The 13,692-nt window shown below is 22.0% G+C and overlaps 1 protein-coding gene across 4 annotated transcripts in view; it reads left to right on the plus strand.

The window, feature by feature from the left end:
• Nucleotides 1–13,692, plus strand: part of LOC114130344 (uncharacterized) — a 282,938-nt gene that overhangs the window by 751 nt on the left and 268,495 nt on the right. The gene's annotated exons all lie outside the window — the stretch shown is intronic.

Raw genomic sequence — 13,692 nt, forward strand, 5'->3', positions numbered from 1 at the left:
TAATTATAAATGAGTATTTTAAACACCATTGAATTCCCATTAGTAGTTGTGTATAGTTAAAAAATTTTGACTTTTGACATGTTCCCAAAAATGACGTTCAAATTCTGTTATTTTAATCAAAATAAATTATTCATGTTAAATTTAAAAAAATATAACGCAATTTAATTCGTAATAATTGTTATTAAACTGTACAATTAATAACTGATTAAATTTATCGCCATGTTCAAATAAAATTTAATATCTTACATTGTACCTATATACTATTAGTTTTAAACAATAATTTTAATTTCATAAAAACTGAGAAATATTACTCATTGATTAGTTTTCAATGATTTGCCTGTTATAAGTAGGTATATCAATAAATAATTCAAAAATATAACTATGCGGATTAAAAAAAAATGTAACTATATGTATGATTTATATCCATTAAAACAAATAAATGATAATAAAATCTTAATTATTATATATACAATTATAGATTTACTATCATAAATTAATAATGTACATAAAAAAGTATACGATAAAAATCTCCTTTTAAAACATCTGAGTGAAATAAAATGTAACAATTATTATACTTTCCTATTAATATTTTGTTTTTTATACATAAGTCTGGGTGAAAATAAATTATAGACACAATTTTTTTTTTAATTTTGTAGCTTTGACATCTGTAAAATATACTTAGGTAAATCATCCATATTTTAGTTTAATATTTTTCAACATAGTTCATTTTTACTCGTGTACTTTTTTTTGTCGTGTTAGGTATGAATAATTTATGTTAACATCAATTATTTTTTATAATTATATGTTACCTATATCAAATTATTATTTACATTTTTTTAAGAATATATCAATTCGATGTAAATTTAAGAACAATATGATTAAGAAAATATTAACATAATATATTATTTAAAATAATGATAGGTTATGTAGATGAATTAAAATCATATTTTTAATAAATAAAAATACGAGTAAATTTTTGATTTAGTTAAATAATATTATTTTGACGATATAATTCACATAATAATTATAAAATATTAGATGCTAGGAATAGGTATGTATTATTATTTACCATTGTATTACAGTATTTAATTGTACTCTAATACTCATTTTCAATCATTTTTAACATAACTTTATTAGAGTATAGTATTTAGTTATAGCATATTGAATGTTGAAATTTGTATATAAAATTTACTTTTTTATAATTTAAAACAAGTAAACGAAATTGGAAATTAAATATCATACTATTGATGTAAAGATATAAAATATTTTTGAAATTCATAAAATATGGAAAATATTTTTTACTTTAGAACATTAAATATTTGAATATATCATATTATTATTTTGTAATAACAATTACGGGTGACCGCGTTTATGTTTGTTGAATAACACTGCCACAGTCAGTATAATATTCATAATGCTTAGAACACCACATATATTACGACGCTCGTTAACCGTTAGGCACAGTAGCCAAAAAAGATTTGTCTACCAAAGAACGGATTCGTTTTTGTGCCAAACTGAGTAAGTATTATAATATTATGTCGTATCCACCACTATATTTTGTTGTATTAAACGAAAATGTTGCTGTGATTGTGATCCATTATGTACTAACATGCCGGTGCTGTTTTAAGTGGTTTTATGTGATATTTTTATTGGATTTATCGACGTTAATAGACACCAACGTCTTACAATCCTGAAATAATATATTATAGATATTATTTTATTTATTAACACTACGAGACCCACCTTATTTACGGATTTTCAAAACCACCAGTATTAATATCAACATTTATAAGTTTGATATATGTATCATATTAATATATTACACTACATATTATATATTATACATTTATTAATAGGTATCAAAAAAATGATTTAGGCAGTAGTTAAAATCTTAAATTCGATAATAAAGTAATAGTGTTGTACAAGTTAATTTCAATAATACTTAACTTCGTTGATATCTTTCCTTGTCTTATAGCAGCTGAGATGAAGACTATGTTAATTACTATTAATATTGTAATATTACATTGATTATACAAATTAAACTTAAAATATTTTGTATTTTTTTTTTACCGATTCGTTAATTCGTCCCTTTTGACATTTGACACTACTTTACAATTTAGCATTACTAACTAGCCCGTTTTTTATAACGTACGCTTATCAAATAATTAAATGCATGAACATATGATTTTGTGACCTTGTTCGATAAAAACGAAAATGTCGGGGGTATGTAATCATTATTTTTTATACAGTAGATAGCAAATAATAAATACAAACAAAAAATGGAACAACAGCGAGATGTTACATCTACATATTATACTGTATCACAATATGTACTTAAAATGTTCAGTTTTTTTGTACGAATACAATATAATACATATATATATATTTTTTAATTTACCATCATAAGATTTTTATTTTTATTTCATTGATAATAAATTAATAAAATTGGTTTTTAATAGTTTTCCATTTATGTTTTTTGTATAGATTTGAAGAACTTTGCAAAAATTAGTAGACGGTCGATAAATACATATATTTTATTGCATTTTCTAATAAAACGTTAGTTGAAGTAAACGAAAAACTATTGTATTTTTACTATCATTGGTTTATTATCTTCACGAGTATTTTTGATGACGTTAATTTTCAAAAAAAAAAAAAAAATAATAATAATAATAATAATTGACGTTGATTTTGAGTAATTTAAATATTCAAAATTATGCTGGATAATGATTAAAGTTTGTACATTCACGGTATTTCGAATACTTGGATAGAATCACACAATTTTTATATTTAGTAAATATAAAACTATCTTAAATATTTATATAACTTTTTATTCTATCCAGAACTAAATAATATTAACTTTAAGATCATGGGTTTTCATCATATTGTTGTTAAGAATGTTAGAATTGCATTTTAATAAAGTGTGATATTTCTAGGAAAAAAATGAGAATGTGTAGATAATATGTGACTTATATTTATTTTATCTAAAATTCTAAAAACTCTTAACGACAAATCTCTACCACTTATCTGATTATCAGTTCGATAACAATGACATCAAATAATTAAATCAATAACTAGTTTGAATCCAAATTTTCGGAACGTAAATAATCTATCAAAAAAATTTAGTATCTGTCACCCGACTAGTATATCATGTGTTAAATAAGAAAATAACTTGTGCCTATTAACTTAAAATATAATTTTTTTAAATTCCACTTAGATAAAAATAATAAAATAATAATAATATAAATCGGTATTTTTTCTTCAATTAAAAAAAAAAAAAATAATTAGATAGAAATAAAAGTTATATTTAAATTAAGATGATTTTTGTGGAGGTTTGTAGTTTATTAGATGAATAAATCAATACATACAAATGTAAAACGACGAAGAATCAGTAAGGCATATTGGACCGTTTAACGTGGATAAAAATTCCTCTGGGAAAAATATCTACCGCTAACACGTGAGGCGAGTTGAACGAATAATGGGTGGAGCATTGGTCGAGGGGTTGGTGGATGTAAGGGTATGTCAAAGAGATTCAAATACACTTAAACTTTACCGGACCACGTATCGGCAAACTTTAAATGGACCGAAAACTTGGCAGCTATAGTGATGCTCGGTGCCCACGTGTACATACGCTTATGGCGTATAATGTAATAACGATGTTCGTGACGAAGCTATTATACAACCTGTATAACTTATAAGTTATATAACACTGTTTATTCAAAAAATACGTCCATAGCAAACGAGTTAAATTAAGTCATCATATCACCCCACGTCCATACGCTTTCTGTTGCTGTTCTACATTGTTGAAAGTTAAATAATGTACACATTAGTGTAAGATGTGGATTTAAATACAAAATTTATTTTTTCCTGAATGCTTGCACATTGTATTATTTTTCAATAATCAATTTCAGACTAATAATTTTCAATATTTATTTTGCATTTCTTGCATCTAATTTCAAACAAATATTCATATGACATTTTGATTTTTATATTTTGGATATAATGGAAATATTAAAAATATATTTTAACTTCTGAATATCCGTAGATAGATAGGTAGGTATGTAAGAAGTAGGTGTCGACGACGTGAGGTAGTACACGTCTGTGTTTTATATTAACTATTATGCAATTATTATTAAGGTAGATATTGCACAAAATACATATAATATTTGTGTTCTCGTGTGGAAATAAAAATAAATGATTTTTTTTTTTTTTTTGAAATTATCCTACAGATGTCAGATACTATCGTGCAAAAATAAATTCCTATAATAAAATGTTATTACTTACGAATGTTATCGTCTGTTATATTCTGAATTTCTGATATTGAATTGTTTAATTATTAGTTCCAAATTAATTTCATTTGTATTAATATTTTTTATTATTATTTATGCTTTTTGTATAATCGTAGGTATGCGATGTTGTTGTTTTTTCTAAGACTTATTATTATTTTTTTTTTTTCAATAGTTTAGATAATTTTTAAATATATTTAAATTATTTGAGAAATTTTTTGATGTTTTAGCGACTAATAACTTAAGGATTAAATTAAATTGAAATTGAAAAATATGCAATTACAGCTTTATTATAGACTATGACATTTTATATTAAAAATATTATACTTACACAATTAAATAAAATTATAAAAAACCACTGAGCCAGTGCTGGTAGAATAATATAAACGTTTAATTGATTATAAGATAAAGAATAAAATACAATCTGTCCTAACATTTTACAAAATAGTTTCTACTTTAATTAAATTCCTTATATGAATTAATAAAATAAAATATCTAATAAATAACAATGAATATAACTAAAACAGAAATGTAATAAAAATGATCAAATTATAATTTATAACTTAAAGATAACGAATTAGTTCTGGGATATATTGAGATTACGAAAATAATTTTTGTGATATCGGGACAAACTTACATCTAGGCATAGATGCACATCGACATTAACATTATACATATACATACTACTTTACCTCTCTATTATATTCAGGGACAAACCAATAATTATCAACTATTACTTTTTTTTAGACAGGTATGTAAATAATAACACTATTTTATTTTTAATATATTTTTAAAATGCTGTGAAGTACATAATATACATTTTTTTTAAGTTTATCATTAAGTATCACTGGTTTCATGTTAAAACAATAAAATAAAAACATATATCGTATATAAATACCAAGAACTGAACTCTTGCTTTGCTCGACTTAATTTGATCCAAACTTGCAGTGTTATGTGTTTATATATATAAATATAAAGAGCCCAGCACTCAGGTTAGGTTATTTTTATATGATATACAATATACATATATTTTTATATATACATAACATAGATGAAACATTTTTAAAATTTGTAAGAACCATTTTGATTATAGGTAATTTTTACTATTGTTTATATTGTTTAATATTAATGCTACAAAGTTTAAAAACTACAACAATCAATAATATTTTTTCAAAATTTTTCTCAATCTTGCTCTAATAATAATCCTGACACAAGATCTGTGTCCACTTTTCATCAAATTATATAATATGATTCAAGCTTTTTTTGTAGTGAATTTTTATCGAAAGTTTCATATTCAACAACAGCTTAGAAATTTATAGCAACTATACTTAAGAGTATTTATTTTGAACAGGATATTTAAATTTTTGTAATTTATTTTAGCTATGTATAAATGTATACGCTGTAAGCACCTCTTAACGAATCGATATTCTACAAAATAATAATATAATATACATAATTAAATTGCTCTACAGAATTTAAAACTAACAATTAATATTTTTCATATTAGTCTGCAAAGTGTGTTGGATGAATACAAAATAATAATTTATGATCTGTTTTCATTTTCAAATCATTTGAAGAGTTGCCTACTAATGTTGTGATACTTTTATATCGTTATTTGTTTGTATAATTTTTTTTCATGTTAATATGTCCACGCGAAGGTTTGTTACTACTTACGTACTGTATATATTATACATATCAGGGTATAGCAGTTCGAAAAAATAATACACATTAGTACATTACACGTTTGTCAAAAGAATACAGATCATGTTCGAATCTCTTGTAAAATTAAATTTATTTGGAAAGAAAAATAAAATTGTCTTTCTTTACTAAAATATATTCGTCTACCTTAATGTATTCGGTTCTTCAAAGAACCTTAACTCTCTCGGTGTACAAATGTGTTATAAAATGGATTCTCACTCACAATAGTATGCGAGAGAAGTAGTAGTTCAAAGTATAAATCGTACATATATATTCATAAACATACATACCTTAACCATAATACACATACACATTACCAAATGTGTTGTACCTGGCCAGGTTATTTATTATTTGTGTCATAACTGTAAAATAGTTAAAATACATACTAGTATTTACTTTATGTCATTGGGAATTTAAGCCCATTTTGTATTGGGTTGGTTTGAAATTCGTAAAAAGCATTGCATTTTAAACCTATTAACCTAAAATTAATAAAAAAAAATTCTTTCGGAAAATCATATTAATTTTATACATACCATAGGGCATTGACTATATTTTTAAAAACATTACCTAAGTATTTTATACTATGAACTAATTTGCATTTTTTACAGTAAGGTGGTTGTTAATATGGTAAAATATATATTACTAATTAATTTTAATGATTAATTTATAATTAATGTAATGTTTTCAAAAAAATTAAATAAGCTCATCAAAACATTAACAGGAAAATAAATTAATTTAATAGTAATATCGAAAAAAGGTGAGGAAATGAGTACCAATCTACTGTTTGGTATGGATTGGGTTATTTCAGTGGGCGTGATCAATGATATTTATACTTTAATATATTATTAATGTTTAATTAGTATTATAATAATAAATATAATTTAAACAATATTATTTTTATTAATTTTAGAGTCAATACCGCTTACCATAAAACAAATGTTAATACTTTAAATATGATAATGATATAATGCATACATAGACAATATAAATATTAATTTTTATATTTTGTAAACGTTATAGTGTAATATTAAATTCATAATATACGTAAAACGTAAAAGTTGTAAATCCCCAAGAGTAAAGTATTTCAATTTTAACAAAATAATTAATATTATAATTATTCATTGTTAAAATATATAATGTTATCAAAATTTGAACATAAAATCTATTAAAAAAAAAAAATTGCCTATAATATCATAATAACATTTTATATAAATCTAAGTTCAATTTATGTGAGATTTTATATTTAATTTTTTAATAATTTTAAGATGGTAAATGGTTTTTTTTATAAAACTATAGAAGTTTATAATAGAAAAAAAAATAATTTCATGCCTATAAACAGTTAAATATTTTGAAAATTGTATCATGTATAAAATATAATAATATATAAAAAATTGGTGACAATTTTAAGTTTTTATGGTAATTCAATTTTATGCTTAGGTAAAAAATGTTATAATAGTAATAAATAGAAAAAAATAAATATTATAGTTAATTTATATAACTTGAAAAGTATCAAAATACTCTGGTACTTAACTGTATAATTCTAAAATCTGTCAATATAAATAATTGGTGAAAGTTTTGAGTACTTAAGCTTGTTAATTTTTAAAGTATAACAAAAATTAGTTTAGTTGAAAACTGCAGTTGTTGCTAAAATATTTTTGTTTTTCAGTGTGTTTTGTTAATTCTACGATTATTAAGAAATGTACTGAGCATTTTACTACTTTTGACTTTTCGATATTTGCTACATTAATCTACAGTTTTATTCTAGTTTTTTTCTAGAAACCAAATGAAAAATTGAACATTTAAAAATTTTTGTTACTTCTAAAGCCGATGTTTGACGCAAAAATAATAAATATTAATTTACGGAATTAAGTCAAATAATTATATATTTATATTTGTATCAGGACCTAACCTTGAAAAATTTCACAAATATTACACTCATATTATGCCTTGCTCAAAGTGTCATTAAAAATACTAAAAAATAAAAATCTATATATTTACCAATAAATAATAATATTGATATGATGTAAAATTATAATTTTAGAACATAAAATTGTTAAACCCTATTATTGAAAATAAATCCAAATTACTGACAATTATCAAATCATTTGTACTCAGAGAAAATATGAACTCTTTTCTTTTTTTAACAAAGCAACCTGTGTTTTAGGATTTCAAATGATTTTCTTCATCCTTTCTCAAGAAACATATTCTAGTTTCATTTCTAAAGATAAATATTAAAATACAAACCTAAGGTAAGACACATCAAAAGAATTTTTATAGATTTATATATTATACTTTTCGAAATATCTTTTTTTTTTTAAACTTCAGTTCTTTTTTTTCCAGATATTTTACTTATTATGTCTGTTTCTGACACAAAAATTATTTCTTATGTTCACCAACTTTTCTTTTGTTCCTTAAATTTTTTACTTGGTCGTTTTTATTTAGGCTAATAATTCACACTTTTGCAGACAGATTTACACTTTTTTTTCTAATCAAAGTAAAGAAATATGTATCTTTTAAAATAAATTTTTTAAAATGAAAAGAAGAAAATATAAACATATTTACCCATGTCTGATATGTTTTCATTGGTTTAGAAAGTGATTTTTGTCCTTGACTAATTGATATAAACTAAAGATCAGTCCATGCTTCAATGCTATTTTTAATAAAGATAAGTAATAATTTTTATAAATATAAGTTTTATTTCATAGACTACTTAAATTAATTTTGAAAATGTATGAAATAATATTAAATAGATAAAATATTTATTATTAAGCAAAATATGATAAATATTATATCTCTTTACGTGTAAAATCTCTGCTGTGTGCGTAGCGTGAATGTATCATTTTTTAATTTATTTTTGTATAAAATACTATATATTTTAGTTTACCCTATGATATTGGTGTTTAATAATTTATTTTTCAAATAATATTTCTATCTATATTGTACCTCATGGCCAGAATAATGGTTTTCCATTTTTCCGTTTTAAAAATAATACACACAATTTTAAATATTTAACAATATTATAGATTTAATAGTTATTAAACTAATTCATGAAGGTAAATAATCTATCAAAAACTACAATATAATATAAATAAATACATATAAAAAAATCTGTCAGTTCTATTACTTAATGAAATTAAACGAAATTTCTTGGTTATTTATAATAAGCAAATGTCAGTATATTTATAAATAAAATGTTTGATAATGCATTTTTTTTTTTAAATTGCAACTTATTTATTATACTAGTATATTATTTTTAAATAGATTACGTCTATTTTTGCAGATTTAAATTACATAGTTTTATATTAAGCTTTTTATGCATAATGTAAATTGGTTTATGGGTAGGTTGTGTAACCTTATGGGTAAATAAAAATATTTTTGGCAGCTAATTTATAAAAATCAGTTTTACACAACAACCAAAGTGATTTTAGGATGTAATTACTCTTGATAAACGGCTGTGTTGGAATATAATATGTACCTACTATAATACATGTATACATGATCTAGAAGAAACTTAATGTGTTTTGATGAACAAAATATTTTTATTGCTAGTACTTAAAGTCAGATTTTTGTTGTTGTTGTTGTTGTTTTTTATTTATTTATTGATTGGTCGCAGAGAATAAGATTTTGTATTGTGTGAAGCAAATGTATTATAATTATCGCAAATGACAATTATAAATTAAATATTAAATTATTTTTTACTGAAGTCAAAATTGTGTTTGCATTATTGATACTATAAATTAATACATTATTAACGTATACGATGCAGTTTTAATCAAATGTTGACATTCACTAACAATTTAGGTTTATGTCGACATTCACCGGTTATTATTCGCATTCACTCACTCACTATGCACATACACAGTAACATGTAAAATATAATTTAGGTATACCTATAAATAAACATCAGTACAATCCTTTATTTATTTTATAAAAGTAAACTCAAAATAAATTCAACTGACTGAATAAATATTTCTGTGGAATAAAATAGTACCTATAAAACTTCTGTAATATCATACCATATTCTTTGTTTGTAAACTACGTGAATAATCTTATAATTCTTGGCTTGTGCAGTTATATACACAGTATTATTTATTAAAACTTCAATTTTTTAAGTCACCAGTCTAGTTTATTTCTATAATGCACATAAATAACAAAACTTTAATCCACGCAGATTTTATTAGTTAAGTGTTCGTTTGTAAAATTGGATATGATTTAAAATCTATGAACAGTTATATTCATTATTTAATAATTTATAGATTGATTTAATAATATGAATTTATTGGGGTATTATTAATACATATAGGTATATTTATATATTATATAATAGGAAATAAAGAAATAATAAAATACATAAATATGTATATTTTAAATATTGTAATTTTTAATTATTATGTTAGTTTATTACTATTTAGTATTTATGGTATAAAAATATATTTATTACAATAATTGTATACATATGTGTTATACTGAAAACACAGAGTTATAATAAATATAATTTTTTTCTTCTAATGTGTTATTTACAAACAAAACATATTCTTAAATAATCAAACCGTTCTTTAGTTTCCATGTTCATGGTTCATATTTTAAGTTCATTGTGAAATTATTTAAAAAATAACCACAACTTTTTAGTTGTATAATATTATGTACAATGCTTTTGGCTTGATTTATATCAAAATTGTGAGCGAAATTTATAGTTCAGAAAAATAGATAAGAAAAAGATTTAGATATTCTTAAAAGATGTTAGTAATTTTTTTTATATCAGTATTACTACTAAATTTAAACACCAAATACGTTTTTTGAACAATTTATACACATATAAAACAACATAGATGCCAGTTATATGTTTAAAAATTCATATTTAAGGAAAACATTTTTAAGGAAAAAATAAAACTATTTAAAAATCATTATTCTATTTCATCTAAATATTTTCAAACCACTGAAATAATTATTTTTAATAATCTCATACAACAACAGATAAAAATAGTTATTATCATGCTCTAAAATTTAAAAATTTAATTTTAATAATCGTATTGAAAATCAAATATTTACCAAAGTGTAAAACAAAAAGTTTCAAGATTTTTTATTTTAAATTGATAACATTTTAATTTAATAAATTCAAATATAAAATGATTAAAAAAAGTCATGTTCATTACTTAAGTAGCTGATTAATAAATATGTATTCAAATAGAAGTAGTGCAGCACAAGGTAAGGTTAAATAAAATATGACCATTAATAGCCTTTAAAGTAAAATAAATTTTGTAAAACAAAACTTCTTTAGACTTAGAATTAAATACAATTGTGATTGGTGGTCTTGTATTTATAGGCTCAACAGTTCTAGTGATCATGACAAAGTAACTGTTTAGTTATGTCATTAAATACATTATAAAATATATTATGTATGTATACCTACATTTTTAACATTGTAAACTTAATAAATTAAATGAACATTAAAATGAGATTATTTAAATAAAGTGCTAGCATTTAGTATTATTTATAAATACTAAAATTAGGTAATAAAATAACTCTAATTTATTTAACTACTTATTGTGTTAAATTACAGAGAAATAAAAATTATAGATTATGACTTTTTATACAATTTTTTTTTTTTTAATTGATCTATTTCTGTAATAAGTAATATAATAATAAAAATATGTACAAAGTCTAGTTAAATAAAATTCATACTCTATCTATTTTCAATGTACATTAAATATAACTGACATTTTCAGTTTAAAAAGTATATTAGTTTAGTATCCAAATTAAAAAGGTTGGATTTTATTTATACTTTTATAGTATAGTACAAATATACATAGATAATAAATTAAACACATGAAATATTAATAAACTAGTTATAATAAATTAAGGAAGTTAATACTAGATTTACTCGTATATATATATATATAATATATATAGGTTGTATAAAAATTAAATTATTATATATTATATATTTAATCGTAATTAAAAATATTGGAATTAGGTTTTTTAAATTAAGTTTAGTGATAGTAAATGCTGTAAAATAAATGGCAATAAAAATATTGGGTATAAATTTATAACCTTTTTATATTAATATGCTGAAAATAAATTCAAATTATTGAAATTAAGTATAAATTACGCACAAGAAGTTCTAATTATGATAAAGGTAGGACAATTGAACGTGTAAGACAATGTTCTTAATTAAAAATAATAAATTATAGTAGTTAAATGATATTGTTATTAAGACATTCAAAAAGCAAACTTCCATTAATAATTTCATTTAGAAAGAACTATTATTCTTTATTAAGATCTTAAAATAAAACTCATAAAATTTTAAGCCCATTACAAATGCTTTTTTAATTTTAAGTTACTGCTTTGTGGTACTCTACTACTAAATTTTACTTAGTACATCAATGGTGACTCAAGAAATTTCAAGCAAAGAATACTCCTACCCCTAATTATCACAAAGTTTTACGAAAGCTAATCAATTAATAAGTAATACAAATCAAACTTAAAGTTTAGAATGATATATTAGCAGTATATATAAAACAATTTAAAAAATAAAATTACATTATTTTAGTCACTAGATCATTTAATACTTTTTAATTATAAGCTCTAAGCTGCTGAACTGCTAACATAGTTTAAGAGTTCAAAGCAAGAACAGTTTTCAAACAATAATTAACAATATATTATTAATACGAGTATATCATTATTTTCTAAAACTCGAAAAACAAATCTTATTCTTCGTCGATATATTTTTAATAGATAGTATGTATATATTTTCTATTGACATATATATATTAAATTAAAATGGGTATATCTAGTTGCTATAGATTAGATGTTAGAAATGAACAATGATTATGATATAAAGTACAAATTACCTACAAATACTGTTCTCTAACACACTTAATCGTAGTATAATCATACTCTCTAATAAGATAATATAATATAATTTGTAACAAAAATAATGTTAAAAATATAATACTATTTCTTATATAATTATTCATAATTTTTTTTATATTTTAAAGGATTTAAATGTTGAACACTGCGAAATTATAATTTAGAAATTGTTTATAGAACTCAAACTGGAGAGAAGCTTAAAGTGGCAGAGTCCTCATTGGTACACGATAAGATATATTTCCTAAGCTTAATGTAGTTACTAAAATCAATAAAGAGCTTGTATTTATAGTTTTTTTAATAGGTAGGTAATAACATTGATTATAGAACCTTATCTATAATAAATGGTAGTAGGAACTAATAAGTTTTTAATGAACGATATTTACTAGGTAATTGTCTTCTCATTGTCCAACTCTCAACCACAAGAATATATTTTGCCTTTAGTTAAGGCGGATCTTAAGCTCCATCATCCAAATTACACTTCAGTACTTCATGATGATTATAATCAACTAGACATTTTTTAATAGAATAATATAATGAACTTAATTATTCTTTATATTTTTGTTTTCAGATTCTATGTGAATATTATATTAAAATTATATTTTCACGAGATTTAAATTAAAAATGTTTAAATATTATTAGAAGAAAAATAGGTAAAGAGTTGTATTAAAATTATTTGTTTTGCTTTAATATTTTCAAAACCTGATTATATAATATACCTACTCGTAAATATAATATATAAATGTATAAATGTGTTAAAATATTGGTGAAAAAAAAATAAAATGAAATTTTGTTTAATAAGTGAAAATTTTATGACAGAGTGATATGTAGATAACTACGATGT

This window comes from Aphis gossypii, chromosome 2, assembly GCF_020184175.1.
Source record: "Aphis gossypii isolate Hap1 chromosome 2, ASM2018417v2, whole genome shotgun sequence".
Lineage (NCBI taxonomy): Eukaryota > Metazoa > Arthropoda > Insecta > Hemiptera > Aphididae > Aphis > Aphis gossypii.